This window comes from Apium graveolens, chromosome 5, assembly GCF_009905375.1.
Source record: "Apium graveolens cultivar Ventura chromosome 5, ASM990537v1, whole genome shotgun sequence".
Classification (NCBI taxonomy): domain Eukaryota; kingdom Viridiplantae; phylum Streptophyta; class Magnoliopsida; order Apiales; family Apiaceae; genus Apium; species Apium graveolens.
In genome coordinates this window covers 197,311,055-197,328,929 of record NC_133651.1, presented here as the reverse complement: position 1 = coordinate 197,328,929, position 17,875 = coordinate 197,311,055, and positions in this window count along the sequence as shown.

Genomic DNA, 17,875 nt, shown 5'->3' with positions numbered 1-17,875 from the left:
ATATGTATATTATGTGGTGATAGTTTGTAGTAGGAGAGGCTGCTATGATAGCCAATTTTGGTATGTATTCAGATAGGTTCTTTCCAGTTGGCTTTTCAGTTGTACTAGTTGGATTCTGTTGATTATTGTATTTCAGCTGCTTTATCTTATTGTTCAGTTTTTATATATTGGGAGTTGCTATTATTGTTGTTATTATTATTGTTGCTTTTGTTGCTGGCATTTTTAGATTATAATCATTCACTCAGGACGGATCCAATTAAACTGGGGATGAGAATATTGTCTTAGTGGCAACGCTCTGCTGTTGCATAAATGTAAACTGTCGGAGCAGCCCATTTTCTTATATATGACTGTTATGTTTCAGGAGATGCCACCAAAGAGAAACTCTCAGCCCAATAACGGATCTGCTGGGGATCCTTCTATGAGTGACATGATGAACTTGTTACGTCAGCAGTCTGTACAGCTGGCCCAACAGCAACAACAATTCTAGCAGCAACAACAACAATTGTAACAATAACAACAGCAGCAACAGCAGCTCATATAACAACAAGAACAACAAATCGAATAGCAGCAACTAAAAATCCAGCAGCAGCATGAGATAAGAGGGGAAAATCAGGGTGTTAGTTTTATGTCTTTTCAAGCAGTGAAGCCCCCAGAGTTTAAAGGAGAAGTAGATCCTGTTGCTGCCAGGATATGGTTAAAGGAGATGGAGAAGGCGTTTGCGCTCACTAAGGTGAGTGAGGAATTAAAGATAGACTATGCTAGTTATTTTCTAAAGAATGATTCAAATTATTGGTGGAAATCTATGCGAGCTTTAGAAGGAGAAGGTCCAGTTCCATGGGCCAGATTTACAGAGTTGTTTTTAGAGAAATACATTTCGGACTGTCTCCAGAGTCAAATGGAAATGGAATTTTTGGAATTGAAACAAGGAGATAGGAGTGTTACGGAATATGAAGCGAAGTTTACGGAGTTGGCCCGTATAGCACCAGAAATGAGTTCGGAAGCTCAACGAGCGAAGCGGTTTCAACAAGGGTTGAAGCCAGAAATAAGGAATGTAGTTGTAGCCTTACAACTTAAGACATATACTTCGGTAGTTCAGGCTGCCCTAGTGATAGAGAATGATCAGAAATTAGCTGCAAAGGAACAGGGTGAAAAGAAAAGGAAATTTAAAAGTGGACCCGCTAAGTCAGAATCAGGGATAGTGAGTCGGAAGTTCCAGCGTTGGTTTGGAAGGAATAAGAATAAGAGGTTCAAGAGGCAGAATTTTCCCCAGGAGAAACCCGGTACTACTGCAGTTAACTCTGCCCCTACAAGGATGAGTAAGCCAGTGGGTGATTGTAAGACGTGTGGGAAGAAGCACAGTGGACAGTGACGAGAGAACATCAATTGTTTTAAGTGTGGACAGAAAGGTCACTATTCCACGGAATGTAAGTCTGAGATTCAAGGAGTTACTTGCTTTAGTTACGGCAAAGTGGGACACATAGTTAGGAACTGCAAGTCAGTGACCCAAGGTAATGCAGGAAGGAGTATGTCCCAAGGACCAACAACTAGTACTGCGAGAGCTAGGAGTTTTAAGATGACCCAGAAGTCTCCATTTCATGACTCTGATGTGGTTGCAGGTACACTTACTCTTAATTCCGTACCTGTTAACATTTTGTTTGATTCGTGAGCGTCCAAATCTTTTATATCTGTGAATTGTGTGAATAAAATTCAATTGATGTTAAAAGATCTAGATGAACCTATGACCATAGAAGTGGCTAATAAAGATAAAGTACCTGTAAAACAATTTTGTCCTAGTTGTTCCCTAGAGATTTCAGGGTATATGTTCCCTGTTGACTTAATACCTTTCGAGTTGGGAGACTTTGATGTTATTTTAGGCATATATTGGTTGTCTTTACATAAGGCGAATATAGACTGTAAGAAAAAGAGAGTTGTTATGTACACCCCAGATAATAAAAGGATCAGTTACCAAGGACAGAGAAAAGATAAAAGTTCCTTTCAGTGATGCAAGCAAAGAGATTGTTGCGGTAATGATATGAGGCGTATTTAGCTCATGTGGTGGATAAGAAGAAAAAGACCCCTATTTTGGATGAGATTCCCATGGTGAGAGAATTCCCTGATGTTTTCCCAGAAGAGTTACCAGGATTGCCACCTGATCGAGAGATAGAGTTTTCCATTAATTTGATACCTGGAGCTAAACCAGTTTCTAAGACTCCATACAGGATGGCCCCGATGGAAATGAAAGAATTGGCTAAGCAACTTCAGGAATTATTGGACAAGGGAATCATTCGACCCAGTGTTTCTCCGTGGGGTGCTCCAGTGCTATTTATGAAGAAAAAGGATGGAAGTATGAGATAATGTATTGATTAAAGAGAGCTGAACAAGTTGATGATAAAGAATAAGTATCCTTTGTCACGCATCGATGATTTGTTTGATCATCTTAAAGGAGCATGCTATTTCTCAAAGATTGACTTAAGATCTGGCTACCACCAACTGAAGATAAAGCCTGAAGATATTCCCAAGACTGCATTCAGAACAAGGTATGGCCATTATGAGTTCTTGGAAATGTCGTTTAGATTAACGAATGCGCCAGCGGCTTTTATAGATTTGATGAATAGGGTATATAAGAAGTATTTGGATAAGTTTATTATTGTATTTATTGATGACATCCTCATATATTCGAAGAATCCGGAAGATCACGCAACGCATCTACAGATTGCCCTTCAAAAAATTAAGAGAAAAGCAATTGTATGCGAAGTTTTCTAAGTGTGAGTTTTGGCTGACGGAAGTACAGTTTCTTGGTCATGTAATAAGTAAGGAAGGTATCAAAGTAGAACCGGTAAAGATTGAAGCCGTATCTAAGTGGGAGCAACCGAAGACACCAACGGAAATAAGGAGTTTCCTTGGGTTAGTAGGATATTATCAACGGGTTGTGAAAGATTTCTCGAAGATTGCATCCCCATTAACCAAGTTGACCAGGAAGAATGAGAAGTTCGTTTGGACAGAAAAGTGTGAAGAAAGTTTCCAGGAATTGAAACGAAGACTAGTGACGGCTCTAGTGTTAGCATTGCCAGATGAGACGGGAAACTTTGTAATCTATAGTGATGCTTCTGTGAAAGGATTAGGTTGTGCACTAATGCAGCATGACAAAGTGATTGCTTATGCCTCTAGACAGTTAAAGCCTCACGAGCAGAAATATCCAGTTCATGACCTTGAATTGGCGGCTATAGTGTTTACTCTAAAGTTATGGCGTCACTACTTATATGGAGAGAAATGCGATATTTATACAGACCATAAGAGCCTGAAGTATATATTCACGCAGAAGGATTTGAACATGAGACAGAGAAGATGGTTGGAGCTGATTAAGGACTATGATTGTTTGATTAACTATCACCCAGGTAAAGCCAATGTGGTGGCTGATGCCTTGAGTAGAAAGGAAATACTGAATGTGGTTAAGATTGCGGAAGAATTAGCACAAGACTTGGAAAGAATGGAGATTGAGGTCTGAGTACCTAGTGAGAATCAAGAGCAATTATATGAAGTCACCTTCCAGCCGACATTGATGGAAAAGATCAAAAGGTGTCAAGAAGGAGTTATGGAATAAGAGTTGGACACCTTGACGGGAGAAGAGTTGTGTACTCAAAAAGATAGTCAAGGTTTGTATAGATTTTCGTCCAGAGTTTAGATTCCTAATGTAACAGAATTGAAGAACGGGGTATTGCAGGAAGCGCATAACTCTAGGTTTTCTATCCACCCTGGTAGTACTAAGATGTATCAAGACTTGAAGAGAAACTTTTGGTGGCCAGGAATGAATAAGGATATTACCAATTGGGTAAGTAAGTGTCATGTATGTCAAACGGTGAAAGCAGAGCATCAACGACCGAGTGGATTGTTACAACCTTTGGAGATTCCCTAGCGGAAATAGGAAGAGATTGCTATGGATTTTGTAGTAGGATTGCCAAGGACGAGAGCAAATCATGATGCTATTTGGGTAATCATTGATAGGTTGACTAATTCAGCACATTTTCTTCCGATCAATGAAAGGTATTCGTTGGAAAAGTTAGTTAAGTTATACTTGGATGAGATAGTTACCAAACATGGAGTGCTTGTTTCTATAGTGTCAGATCGAGACCCGAGATTTAATTCTAGGTTCTGGACTAAATTCCAAGAGTGCCTAGGAATGAAATTGAATATGAACATTACTTATCATCCTCAGATGGATGGCCAAAGTGAAAGAACAATTCAGACCATAGAAGATATGTTGAGAGTCTGTGTTCTGGATTTTAAGGGTAATTGGGATGAACACCTACCTTTGATTGAGTTCTTGTATAATAACACTTACCATGCCAGTATTGGGATGCCACCTTACGAAGCTTTGTATGGACGTAAGTGTAGATCACTGTTGTATTGGGATGAGGTAGGAGAAAAGAAAGTATTAGGTCCTGAATTGGTTCAGCAAACCAGAGATGCCATAATGTTGATTCAGAAAAGGTTGGAAGCAGCCCAAGATAGACAGAGAAAGTATGCAGATTTACATAGGAAAGATATGGACTTCAAAATAGGAGCTCTAGTGTTACTAAAAGTATCACCTTGGAGAGGGTTAGTACAATTTGGTGAGAAGGGTAAACTTAGCCCTAGATTTATAGGACCCTTTGAGGTTTTGAAGAAGGTGGGAAAGGTCGTTTATGAGATAGCGTTACCACCACAGTGGTAGCACATTCATAATGTATTCCACGTGTCTATGTTGAAGCCCTATATCCCTAATTCGAATCAAGTTATAGAATATGAACCGATTGAGCTTCAGCCAGATTTGTCCTATGTGGAACAACCGATTCAAATCCTCGACCGTAAGGAACGTGTCCTTAGGAATATGTCGATTCCTATAGTAAACGTTTTGTGGAGAAATCCTCGCGTAGAAGAGTCTACTTGGGAATTAGAGTCAGACATGCTTGATAAATATCCTCATTTGTTTAGTTAAGTCAGATTCTGGGGACATAATCTTTTTAAGGGGAAAGGATATAACGACTCGTGTATTCAAAAGTGTTTTAATATTCAAAAGTTTAATAAAGGTTTAAATAATTAAATAAAATGTGTGTAATGATTTTGGAAGCGGCTACTGATTGTTATTTAATTATTTATGATTTGTTGTTATATGGGATTGAATTGTGTAATTTATTAGTGAGTTATATGATTTTATTTTGCTTGTAAAAGTGATTTTATTGTAATTGTAATTCCATAAATACTTGGGTTATTTTTAAAATTGGTTTTATAATTTATTATTTCAATAATTATTTTTAGGACTTTATAAAATTGGGAAATCAATATTCTATTAATTACTCATTTTTAAATAATTTTCTGATTGTGTTTAGTGGTAAAATCCATAGTTAATTATGGAAATCTTTAAAAATTATGAAACTTATATTTTATTAAGCTCATATTATTCTGAGAATTTTAAAATTATTTTGGAAATTTTCAGGAATCATTTCACCCACGCATCGTTTCGTTATTTGTTAAAAAGCGGATATAGAGTGCGCGTTATGAATTGTTTTTAAAATTTCAAAAATTATGTTTCTATTGTTTCAGAATATTTTTTGATTTTTATTAGTTGGAATTTATTCAAATGTGTTTTCAATATTACTCGGTTCGTTAAAAAAAATGTAATGTCGGGATATAAATTGGGTTCCGGGGATTCAGAAATTTAGATTAATAATAAACCAACACGTATCATGTTTAACAGGACACGTGTGGCTGCCCTGTTAATTCCTTATACTCATTTTTCCTTTTGGTTATTCGGCTGTCTCGAACTCTCTCGACTCTCTCTCTCTATTTTCTCTTGATTGCTTCTTGTTTTGCTCGGCTCCTTTTTCTCGGCTTTCATTTTCTTCCTTTTTGTATTGCTTCCCTGGGCTTCGTTCTTCTTCCTTCCTTTTTTCGGCGATCTCTCTGGTGAGCCGCCCCTATATTCCGGTTGGCTTGGCTTTGTACTATTCAGTTGGTATACATATATATGTGTGTGTGCCCTGTGTGTGCCTATGTGTTGTATTGTGCGTGTATATGTGATATGTTGTGTGTATATGTGTTGAGTTGTGTATTTGAGTGGTGGTAGAAGGCGGCACCGCCGCCTGTGTTGCCGCCCAGTTAGTGTTCTGTGGCGCATTGCACGTGTTGGTTGCTTGGGTTCCTGTTCTGTTGATTTCGTTATTGGGCCTGCAGTTTGGGCCTGGATATTTGGGCCTTTTTTTGTTTAGGCCGAGGTTATGCAGTTGGGTTGATTATTACAAATTTGATTAATATTTTTTTTTCTGCAGGAAATAAATTGATTACTATTCGTGAAATAAAAAATTTCGTTGCGGGGAAATAATATTAATCGATATGATTTATTTGGGAACCCGTATTATATCGGGCACCAATAAATTGTGTCGCCGTTGACGATGAACTTCGGTGAGTCAACGGTGGACGGTGATGACGATGTTCTGAGTCCTAAATTTTATAAATAAATAAAATAATTACGTAAAGTATTTTCGGACCTAAATAATTAAATTTGAATGGTGTTGGGATGTATGTTGTATAAAATAACGAAGTGATATTATGGATTATTGACGTCGATTGTAATCGACGGTTAGTCTTATAAACAAATAGCATGCTGCCAAAATTTTCTAAAAATATATTGTAAATGTACATAATTATGTTCCACTTGTTACCCCTATTTATGTTCGGGATTTGTGATTACGTGATTATAGGTATAGTAATAATACGAGTCGGGTTGTCGGATTTGGGTTATTAGGATTTGAGGATATCAAGCATGTCGGTATAACTAATTAGGATATTCTGTATTTGTAGATTCCGATCAAGTTTTCCCAGGATTAAAGTCAGCATGAAAGCTACTTAGGGTTTTGTAAAGTGTTGCAAGGCAAGTACCCCTGACCATTCTTTTATGGTTCAGTGCATATGAATAGCTAAATGCTTTATTTTTGTAATAGAACGTAAACGTTTTAAGTTACGTATCCCCGTAGTTATAAATTACTGTTTTCAAATTATTTTGGGGGAAAAGTAACTTCGAAAGGTACCTATCTCGAATGAAATGATTTGCGAACTGAATTTTATATGTGTGCTGGTTAAATAAATGATTTTGAAAATGAGATAGGTACAAGTGTTTTGAAAACTGGATAAAACGGTCAGATATGGGATACGTTGGAGACAGAGTAAGCCTATTGAGGTGGCGTAAGAGGCTAATTCGGTTGCGTGCACTATATAACCGATTAGTCTAGCAGGTTAGATACCTAGCTAGTCTCTGAGTTCCGGAACAGGTAAATGGGATGGCAGTTGGAGCCGTATGGTGTTGATAGCCTGATCAGATGTCTTCACATATCCGCTACGTATCTGATTTGGATTTGGGATTCCCGTAAGGGCATGAGTAGTTCACACGGCGGTTTTATAAATGTGATTAGCATGCTAAAATTGGACTCTAGTATTTATACAGCACACTGTTATGTTGTTTTGATAAAGCATGCTAGTTAGTGATATCCAGTTATCTCTGATTTTCATTATATAATGTTGATATCATGATTACAGCTCTGTTCCTATTACTGTTACATTTCTGTTTTATTCCGTTATTCAAATTTTGGTACTGCTGAGCGATTATGCTCACCCTTGCAAACTGTTATGCATATTTCTCAGATGCCTAGAAGACCAGTCAGACAGACCCAGGTTCCCGCCCCTACTAGACCCGGCTCCTCTGAGTTAGTTTGTATCAGGCCATGAGGTCTGATGAATTCCTAAATAAAATTAGAGTGTGTTAGATGTGGAATAAAGAGTTTGTAATAATGAGAACCTGAATTATACTTGAACCTGGATCGGATCTTGGTTTGGGGTCAAGTTAGTATATTTCAATAATAATCTTGTTGTTTATATTGTTGGTAATTGTGTTTAGTGATGTCAACTCCTGACCCCGGGGTTGAGGCCGTCACACAACTTATATCTTTTGGGCTTAGACCTAAATAAGCTAAAGACATGTCTGGGTTAGGTTCTGACAAAGAAAAGAGACAAACAGGAGTAGAAGTTACTCTCAGAGATCCTTTCATTTTGACAGACAAACCATATGAAGAAATCAAACAAAATCACCTTGACAAAGTGCTGTCTGCTCAAATTGTCATGGATACTCTTGATGAATCAGAAGTTAAAGAAACATTGATCCTGTTTCTCAATGATGGCAGAACTTACAGACTAGCAGATTATGATGTGCTAAAGAAGTCTGTCAAAGAGCTTCAACATATTCACTACCTTCTGGAAGTAAAATCTGATGTTACAAGAAGATGGTCAGATTACATTTTGAAGGCTATAAGAGATCTTCTCAGAATTTCTGGTGCAAAAGCTTCTGAATACATTCCAAAAATCACTGAAGATGATGGAAGGGAAATTTCTATGAAGAAGAAGTCTACCAAGATTGATGTAATTCTGAAGGGAAAGTGTTTATGCTACAATGAAGACTCTTCACATCCCAGAGTTATCAGACTTGGAGATGGGCTTGAAAGAACATCAATTCCTGCACTCAGAGCAGCCATTTATCAGATTGGTGATAATGAAGATGAAGAACTGATGCAAGTCAAAGCACAGTTAGTTGAAGTTCTGAGAAATGCTGAGGACAAGCTGGTAACAGACTTTATAAGGAATCACTATGGATCCAGGTTGATCCAGTGATATTGGTAAAGCTACATGTACTGTAAGTTGTATTTAGCTGTTTAAAATAATATCTCATTGCATTTGTACTTAAATGTTTTTGACATGATCAAATCTATTAACTTGTATATTTTTCATTTTTTACAAGTTGCGGAGATTGTTAGATATATTTGTGATGTCATGTCTAATCTGATTTGTTTAGTTTCAGAACTTGGTATCAGATTTTAACTGGAAATTAGAACTTATTGAAGATAAGAAGTTTTCAGAACTTAAGGCGTCAGAACTTATATCAGGACTTAAGTACGGGAACACTTCAGATAAGGAAAGCAGCTGATTTACAGCAGAGGATCTGGATTAAACAAGTAAAGATATGCATGGAGAATTGGACAGCTATAGGACTGCAGTAGATAATCTCTGATTGATGTATTTTAGGAAACAGAATCATTATCATATCAATTAGTAGTTATCTTGTAACTGTGTATTATATAAACACAGATTAAGGTTTACACTATATGTGTTATCATTCATGAGAAGATTATTCATTGTAACCCTAACAGCTCTTAGTGATATCATAAGTCACTGAGAGAGTAGATTAAACTTACTGTAACAGAGTTTGATATATTGAATAAACTTTTTTTCTGTTACATACTTGTGTTCATAATCGAATTGATTGTAGATACTATATTCAACCCACTTCTATAGTATCATTGAGGCCTAACACAGGGTTCGGACACCCGAATCTGACTTTAAATGATTAAATAATAATTATCGAGTTTTGAAAATAGTTTTAAATAATATTTGAAAGCTTGAAACTATTTTTCAGAATTTTTAAATCAAAAATAAATAATTAAATCTAATTAAATAATCAATTAAAATTAATTAATATTTATTTTTAACCAAAAAATAATTCTTAGAAATTAAATACTAAATTTTGGAATTTTAAGATAAATAAATATCAATTTCTGGAAATTAAATAAACAGGAATATAAATTTTAAAAAATTTTAAAACTCCCATCCTCTTTTTGTAAGTTTTGCAACTAAAGTATAGAATTTAAAAACGTTTCCAAAGAAGAGGGGTGAAAATGCAATTCCCCCCACTCCACCTTCTTCTGCGATGACATAGTCGGCCGGAACACCATGGCCGCCGCCATATAGCTTTTCTGGCGGCCTGAAAACCTGCCAGAACACGCCCAAATTTGCAGCATATAACGTAGTCACTTCCAGGAACGTTTTTGTGTTATTAGAATCAGCAAACATTAGTTATTTTGATCGGAAAATCCAATCAAAGTTCCGCCGCCGGGGAACTTCGATTTTCCGATCAAGGCCTTACAGGTAACGTCTGTTAAAACCAGTGGTACCAACGAGTTCCTTTTTCCACGATCTATCAACTAGTACTGATCATTCATTCCCAGAATCATTAAAAATAAAACCCCCAAATTCGATTTAGAACATTCAAACTATTAAAACCCTAATTTTGAAATCCGAGAATCAAACATCAATTTCTATATGTTATAGAACTCCAAATTTGATGTCTAATATACCAAAATGACCAGAAATAGATTATCTACACGATAGAATCATCAAATCATATCAACAATATCAAGAATAAATTTTCATAATTTAATCTTTAATTAATTCGAAATAAAAAAATTAAATAAGAAAAATACCTTGATTTCTGCACCAAAATAGTTGATTGATTCAGGAAGAGTTTTTCGAGAGCTTCGATTTGATATATCGGAAGCTTGAATCGGAGTTCGATAATGCCTTCGTTCGTGGGTTTGATTATAAAGAACGCAACATTTTTAGGGGTTTTCTCTGTAAATTCTATATTTTCACTGGTTGTTTATGATTATATGAATAAAATGAAATAATAACTGCTAAGTAACTATAAAACGATCCGATTTGATACCCGTTTTATATAATTATCCAAACCGGGCTTTTTATGAAACTCTTTACATAAAAATAATGTAACATTATCCCGTCTTTTGAGAATACGGGTTTTGTTGGTTTATCAAAATGATTATCGCATCGAAAATTGTGCGTCGGGACGCGCACGGGTCAAACTGTAATCCGGATTGAAAAAGTCCAAACACGGAAAATGACCGGAATTACTAGATTAGGTAAGGAAGGAGTTTTTCGAAGAGTTTCGGATTGTAAAAAAGTAAAAACGGTTGAAGTTGGATGATTCCCGGCTTTATAAAATAATTTTGTAATTATTCAGAAAATAATTAATAAATTAATATTAAATCATATAACAGTCCAAAAATTACCAGAAAAATACCACACTTATCTATATTTTATTCTGGACATATTAAAATTAACTTATGCACCTTTTATAACATGTAAACATCTAAATATTAATATCAACCAACAGATAATTCACCAAAAATTTACATAATAATCAATAATAATCATTTATCGATAAAATAATTACATGCGATATCTCAGATATTACACTTATGATACCTAACAGAGTAAGAGAGGCGTAGAAAAAGGAAGCAGGTGATCAGAAAATAGAATCGATGCGTAGAAAATAGAGCAAGTGATCAGTAAATAGAAGCAAGGCATAGAAAAAGTAGACAAATGGTTGTCGAATAGAATCATTAGACAAGTACAAGTAAAGTTAGAATCATTTATGATAAGGCAAGTACTCCTGAACCTTTCTTAAGATATATTGTAAATATTTCTAAACTCTCTCGCGACATATTGTTAGTATTAAAAATAGTTATGTTTTATATTGTAAGTGCTTTGAATCATTCAGCCTGAAACTCGGTTCACATCATCTAATCTTTGAGCTGTAAGCCCTATTCTTTGTAAACCATCCATTCTTGATTTACCAGATGCTAAACCACACAAATACGATACTACTCCACAAATACATGTGACAGCCTCAACCCGGGGGGTCAGGAGTTGACGTCACAAAACACAATTACCAAAAATATAAACAACAAAATTATTATTAAAGTATACTAACTTGACCCCGAACCAAGATCCGATCCAGGTCCAAGTATAATTCAGGTTATCATTATTACAAACTCTTTATTCAATATCTAAGACACATTAACTCTATTCAGCAACTCCTCAGACCTCATGGTCTGATACAAACTACCTCAGAGGAGCCAGGTCCAGTAGGGGCGGGAACACGGGTCGGTCTGACTGATCTTCTAGGCATCTGTGAAATATACATAACAGTTTGCAAGGGTGAGCATAATAGCTCAGCAGTACCAATTATGAATAACAGATTAAAACAGTAATGTAACAATAACGGGAACAGAGCTGTAATCATAATATTAATATTTCATAATGATAATCAAAGCAACTGGATATCACTAATTAGCATGCTTTGTGAAAACAACATAGTAGTGTGCTGCGTAATACCAGAGTCCATTTTTAGCATGCTAATCATTTTATAAAACCGCTGTATCAATCAATCATGCTTTTATATAATTCACAAATCCCAATAAGATACATAGCGGATATGTGAAGACAGCTGATCAGGCTATCAACACCAGACGGCTCTAACTGACATCCCATTTACCTGTTCCGGAACTCAGAGACTAGCTAGGTCTCTGACCTGCTGTACTAATCGGTTTTATAGTGCGTGCAACCGAATTAGCCTCTTACGCCACCTCAATAGGCCTACTCTGGCCCAAATGTATCCCATATCTGACCGTTTTATCCAGTTTTCAAAACACTTGTACCTATCTCATTTTCAAAATCATTTATTTAACCAACACACATATAAAATCCGTTTCGCAAATCATTCCATTCGAGATAGGTACCTTTTGAAGTTACTTTTCCCCAAAACAATTTGAAAACAGTAATTTTATAACTACAGGGGATACGTAACTTAAAACGTTTATGTTTCATTACGAGAATAAACATTTAGCTATTCATATGCACTGAACCATAAAAGAATGGTCAGGGGTACTTGCCTTGCAACGCTTTACAAAACCCTATGTAGCTTTCACACTGACTTTGATCCTGGAACAACTCGGCTGGGATCTACAATTACCAAAACACCCTAATTAGTTATATCGACATGCTTGATATCCTCAAATCCCAATAACCCAAATCCGACAACCTGACTCGTATTATTATTATTATACACATAATCATGTAATCACATCTCTTGAACATAAATAGGGGTAACACGTAACACATAATTATATACGATTACAAATATATTTTTAGAAAATTTTGGCAGCAACTTCTTTATTTATAAGACTACCCGTCGATTATAATCGACGTCAACAATTCTCAACAATCCACAATATTATTCCGTACAACCCAACATTAATCAAATTTAATTATTTAAATCCAAACATATTTTACATAATTATTTTATTTTATTTATTTATAGAATTTAGGACTCAGAATATCGTCATCAACGGCGGCACAATTTATTGGCGCCCGATATATTACGAGTTTCCAAATAAATTATACCGATTATTGTAAAACCAATTCCAACACGAATAATTAATATCACGAATATTAATCAATAAATCCCTGCAATAAAAGGAATTAAATTAAAATCTGCACAATCCAAACCAACAACACCCAAACGGCCCAACAAGGCCCAACAACATAACCCAACTGCCAGGCCCAATAATAGGCCCAACAGAACCAACAGAATCGAGCCCAACAGAATCCAACATAGGGAAACAGCACAGCACAGGAACCAACACGACCACAGCACCCACGCGCCGCGGCTCGCGCGCACACACCGTAAACAACACACACAACTCACACACACAACACACACAACACACACACACAATCACAATACACACACAAGCATATATGGATGAACAGAGAAGCAAAACCGAGTGGCCAGAAAAAGAACCCACCGGAAAATGATGACGGCAACCGCATCGAGAAGCAATAGGAGAACGAAAAAGAAAAAGGAGGAGGAAGAGTGGAGAGATGAGAGATAACGAGAGATGAGAGAAGAGAGACTGTAGAGAGATCGAGATAGAGAGACAATGAGCCGAGAACAGGGATGAAGGGGGGGGTTTGTTAATTATTATTTTTATTTTCAATTTCTCCTGCTGTAACACGTATCACAAAATTAAAGGATAGGTGTCAATTCATTTATATATGAAATTGACACGTGTCCAAATATTATCCGGGGACCGAAAATTGCACTTATCGAACCGCCACGACATTTAAAATGATCCCAGAAAATCATAAAAACCATCTTAATATATTATAAATATCCTGAAGAAAATAAAAATGTAACTTCCGAAATTTTAAAATAATCTTTAAAACACACTTTATGCCCGCGTTTTAACAAATAAGGAAACAACGCGCGGTTAAAACAACTTCCAAAAATTTTCAAAATAATTTTAAAATTCACAGAATAATACGAACTTAATAAAATATAAGTTTCATAATTTTTAAAGATTCCCATAATTAAATATGAATTTTAGGATTTAACACACTCAGAAAATCATTTAAAAAATGAATAATTAACAAAATATTGATTTCTCAATTTTATAAAGTCCTAAAAATAATTATTGAAATTATAATATTAGAAAACCAATTTTAAAGACAACCCAAATATTTATGGAATTAAAATTACAATAAAATCACTTTTACAAGAAAAATAAAATCATGTAACTCACTAATAAATCACACAATTCAATTCCACATATCAACAAATCATAATTAATTAAGTACAATCAATACTGCTGCCAAAAACCATTATACACCTTTTATTTATTTACTTAAACCTTTATTACACTTCCAAATAAAATAAAAATACACGAGTCGTTATATCCTTCCCCCTTAAAAAGATTCTGTCCCCAGAATCTGACTCAACTAAACAAATGAGGATATTTGTCAAGCATGTCTGACTCTAATTCCCAAGTAGACTCTTCTACTCGAGGATATCTCCACAAAACTTTTACTATAGGAATTGACTTATTCCTAAGGACTCGTTCCTTACGGTCTAGGATTTGAACCGGTTGTTCTACGTAGGACAAATCTGGTTGAAGCTCAATCGGTTCGTATTCTATGACTTGATTCGAATTAGGAACATAGGGCTTCAACATAGACACGTGGAACACATTATGAATGTGCTGCCAGTGTGGTGGTAATGCTATCTCATAAGCGACCTTTCCCACTTTCTTCAAAACCTCAAAGGGTCCTATGAATCTAGGGCTAAGTTTACCCTTCTGACAAAATCATACTAACACTTTCCAAGGTGATACCTTTAGTAACACCAGAGCTCCTATCTCTAAGTCCATGTCTTTTCTATGTAAATCTGCATATATTCTTTCTCTATCTTGAGCTGCTTCCAACCTTTTCTGAATCAACACTATGGCATCCTTAGTCTGCTGAACCAACTCAGGACCTAACACTTTTTTTCTCCTACCTCATCCCAATACAATGGTGATCTGCACTTACGCCCATACAAAGCTTCATAAGGTGGCATCCCTATACTGGCATGGTAGCTGTTATTGTACGAGAACTCAATCAAGGGTAGGTGCTCATCCCAATTACCCTTAAAATCTAAAACACAGACTCTCAACATATCTTCTATGGTCTGAATTGTCCTCTCACTTTGGCCATCCGTCTGAGGATGATAAGCGGTGCTCATATTCAATTTCATTCCTAAGCACTCTTGGAATTTAGTCCAAAACCTGGAATTAAATCTCGGGTCTCGATCCGACACTATAGAAAGAGGAACTCCATGTTTGGTAACTATCTCATCCAAGTATAACTTCACTAGCCTTTCCAACAAATATCTTTCATTAATCGGAAGGAAATGCGCCGACTTAGTCAATCTATCAATGATTACCCAAATAGCATCATGATTCGCTCTCGTCTTTGGCAATCTCACTACAAAATCCATAGCAATGTCTTCCCATTTCCATTGGGGAATCTCCAAAGGTTGTAACAATCCACTCGGTCGTTGATGCTCTGCTTTCACCGTCTGACACACGTGACATTTACTTACCCAATTGGCAATATCCTTCTTCATTCCTGGCCACCAAAAATTTCTTTTCAAATCCTGGTACATCTTGGTACTACCAGGGTGGATAGAAAACCTAGAGTTATGTGCTTCCTGCAATACTTCATTCTTCAACTCCGTTACATCAGGAATCCAAACTCTGGACGAAAACCTATATAAACCTTGACTATCTTTTTGAGTACACAACTCTTTTTCTCCTGTCAAAGTATCCAACTCTTGTTCCATAACTCCTTCTTGACATCTTCTAATCTTTTCCATCAAGACCGGTTGGAAAGTAATTTCATATAGTTGCTCTTGACTTCCGTTAGATTCTAGAACTTCAATTTCCATTATTTCCAAGTCTCATGCCAATTCCTCCGCAACCTTAGCCATATTCAGCCTTTCCTTCCTACTTAAGGCATCAGCCACTACATTAGCTTTACCCGGGTGATAATTAATCGAACAATCATAATCCTTAATCAACTTCAACCACCTTCTATGTCTCATGTTCAGATCTTTTTGTGTGAATATGTTCTTCAGGCTCTTATGATCCGTGTAAATATCGCATTTCTCGCCATACAAGTAGTGACGCCATAACTTTAAAGCAAATACTATAGCCGCCAATTCAAGGTCATGAACCGGATATTTCTGCTCGTAAGGCTTTAGCTCTCTGGAGGCATACGCAATCACTTTGTCATGCTGCATTAACGCACATCCCAATCCTTTCAAAGAAGCATCACTATAAATTACAAAGTTTCCCGTCTCATCTGGCAATGCTAGCACTGGAGCCGTCACTAGTCTTCGTTTTAACTCCTGGAAACTCTTTTCACACTTTTCCGTCCAAACGAACTTCTCATTCTTCCTGGTCAACTTAGTTAGTCGGGATGCAATCTTCGAGAAATCTTTCACAAACCTTCGATAATATCCTGCTAATCCAAGAAAACTTCTTATTTCCGTTGGTGTCTTCGGTTGCTCCCATTTTGATACGGCTTCAATCTTTACCGGGTCTACTTTGATACCTTCTTTACTTATTACGTGACCAAGGAACTGTACTTCCGTCAGCCAAAACTCACAGTTAGAAAACTTAGCATACAATTGCTTTTCTCTTCACTTTTGAAGGGCAATCTGCAGAAGTACTGCGTGATCTTCTGGGTTCTTCGAATATATGAGGATGTCATCAATAAATATAATAACAAATTTATCCAAATACTCGTTATATACCTTATTCATCAAATCCATGAAAGCTGCTGGCACATTTGTCAATCCAAACGACATTACTAGAAACTCGTAATGGCCATACCTTCTTCTGAATGCAGTCTTGGGGATATCCTCTAGCTTTATTTTCAATTGATGATAGCCAGATCTTAAGTCAATCTTTGAAAAGTAACATGCTCCCTTAAGCTGATCAAACAAATCATCGATTCGCGGCAAATGATACTTATTCTTTATCTTCAACTTGTTCAGTTCTCTGTAATCAATGCACAATCTCATACTTCCATCCTTTTTCTTCACAAATAACACTGGAGCACCCCACGGGGAAACACTAGGTCGAATAACTCCTTTATCCAATAATTCCTGAAGTTGCTTAGCCAATTCTTTCATTTCCATCGGGGCCATTCTGTATGGAGCCTTAGAAACTAGTTCAGCTCCAGATATCAAATCAATGAAAAACTCTATCTTACGATCAGGCGGCAATCCTGGTAATTCTTCTGGAAAAACATCAGGGAATTCTCTTACTATAGGGATCTCATCCAAAATGGGGGCCTCTTTCTTGGTATGCACTACATGAGCCAAGTACGCTTCACATCCTTGCCTCAGCAATATTCTTGCTTGCATCACTGAGAGAAACTTCCTATCTTGCCTCTGCCCTTGGTAACTGATCATTCTATTATCTAAGGTGTACATAACAACTCTCTTTTTCTTACAATCAATATTTGCCCTATATCGAAACAACCAATCCATACCTAAAATAACATCAAAGTCTCCCAACTCGAAGGGTATTAAGTCAACAGGGAACATATACCCCGAAATTTCTAAGAAACAACTAGGACAAAATTGCTTTACAGGTACTTTTTCTTTATTAGCCACTTCTATAGTTAAAGGTTCGTCTAAGTCTTCTAACATCAATCGCATTTTATTCATACAATTCACAGATATAAAAGATTTGGACGCTCCCGAATCAAACAAAACATTAACAGGTACGGAATTACGAGTAAGCATACCTGCCACCACATCATAATCATG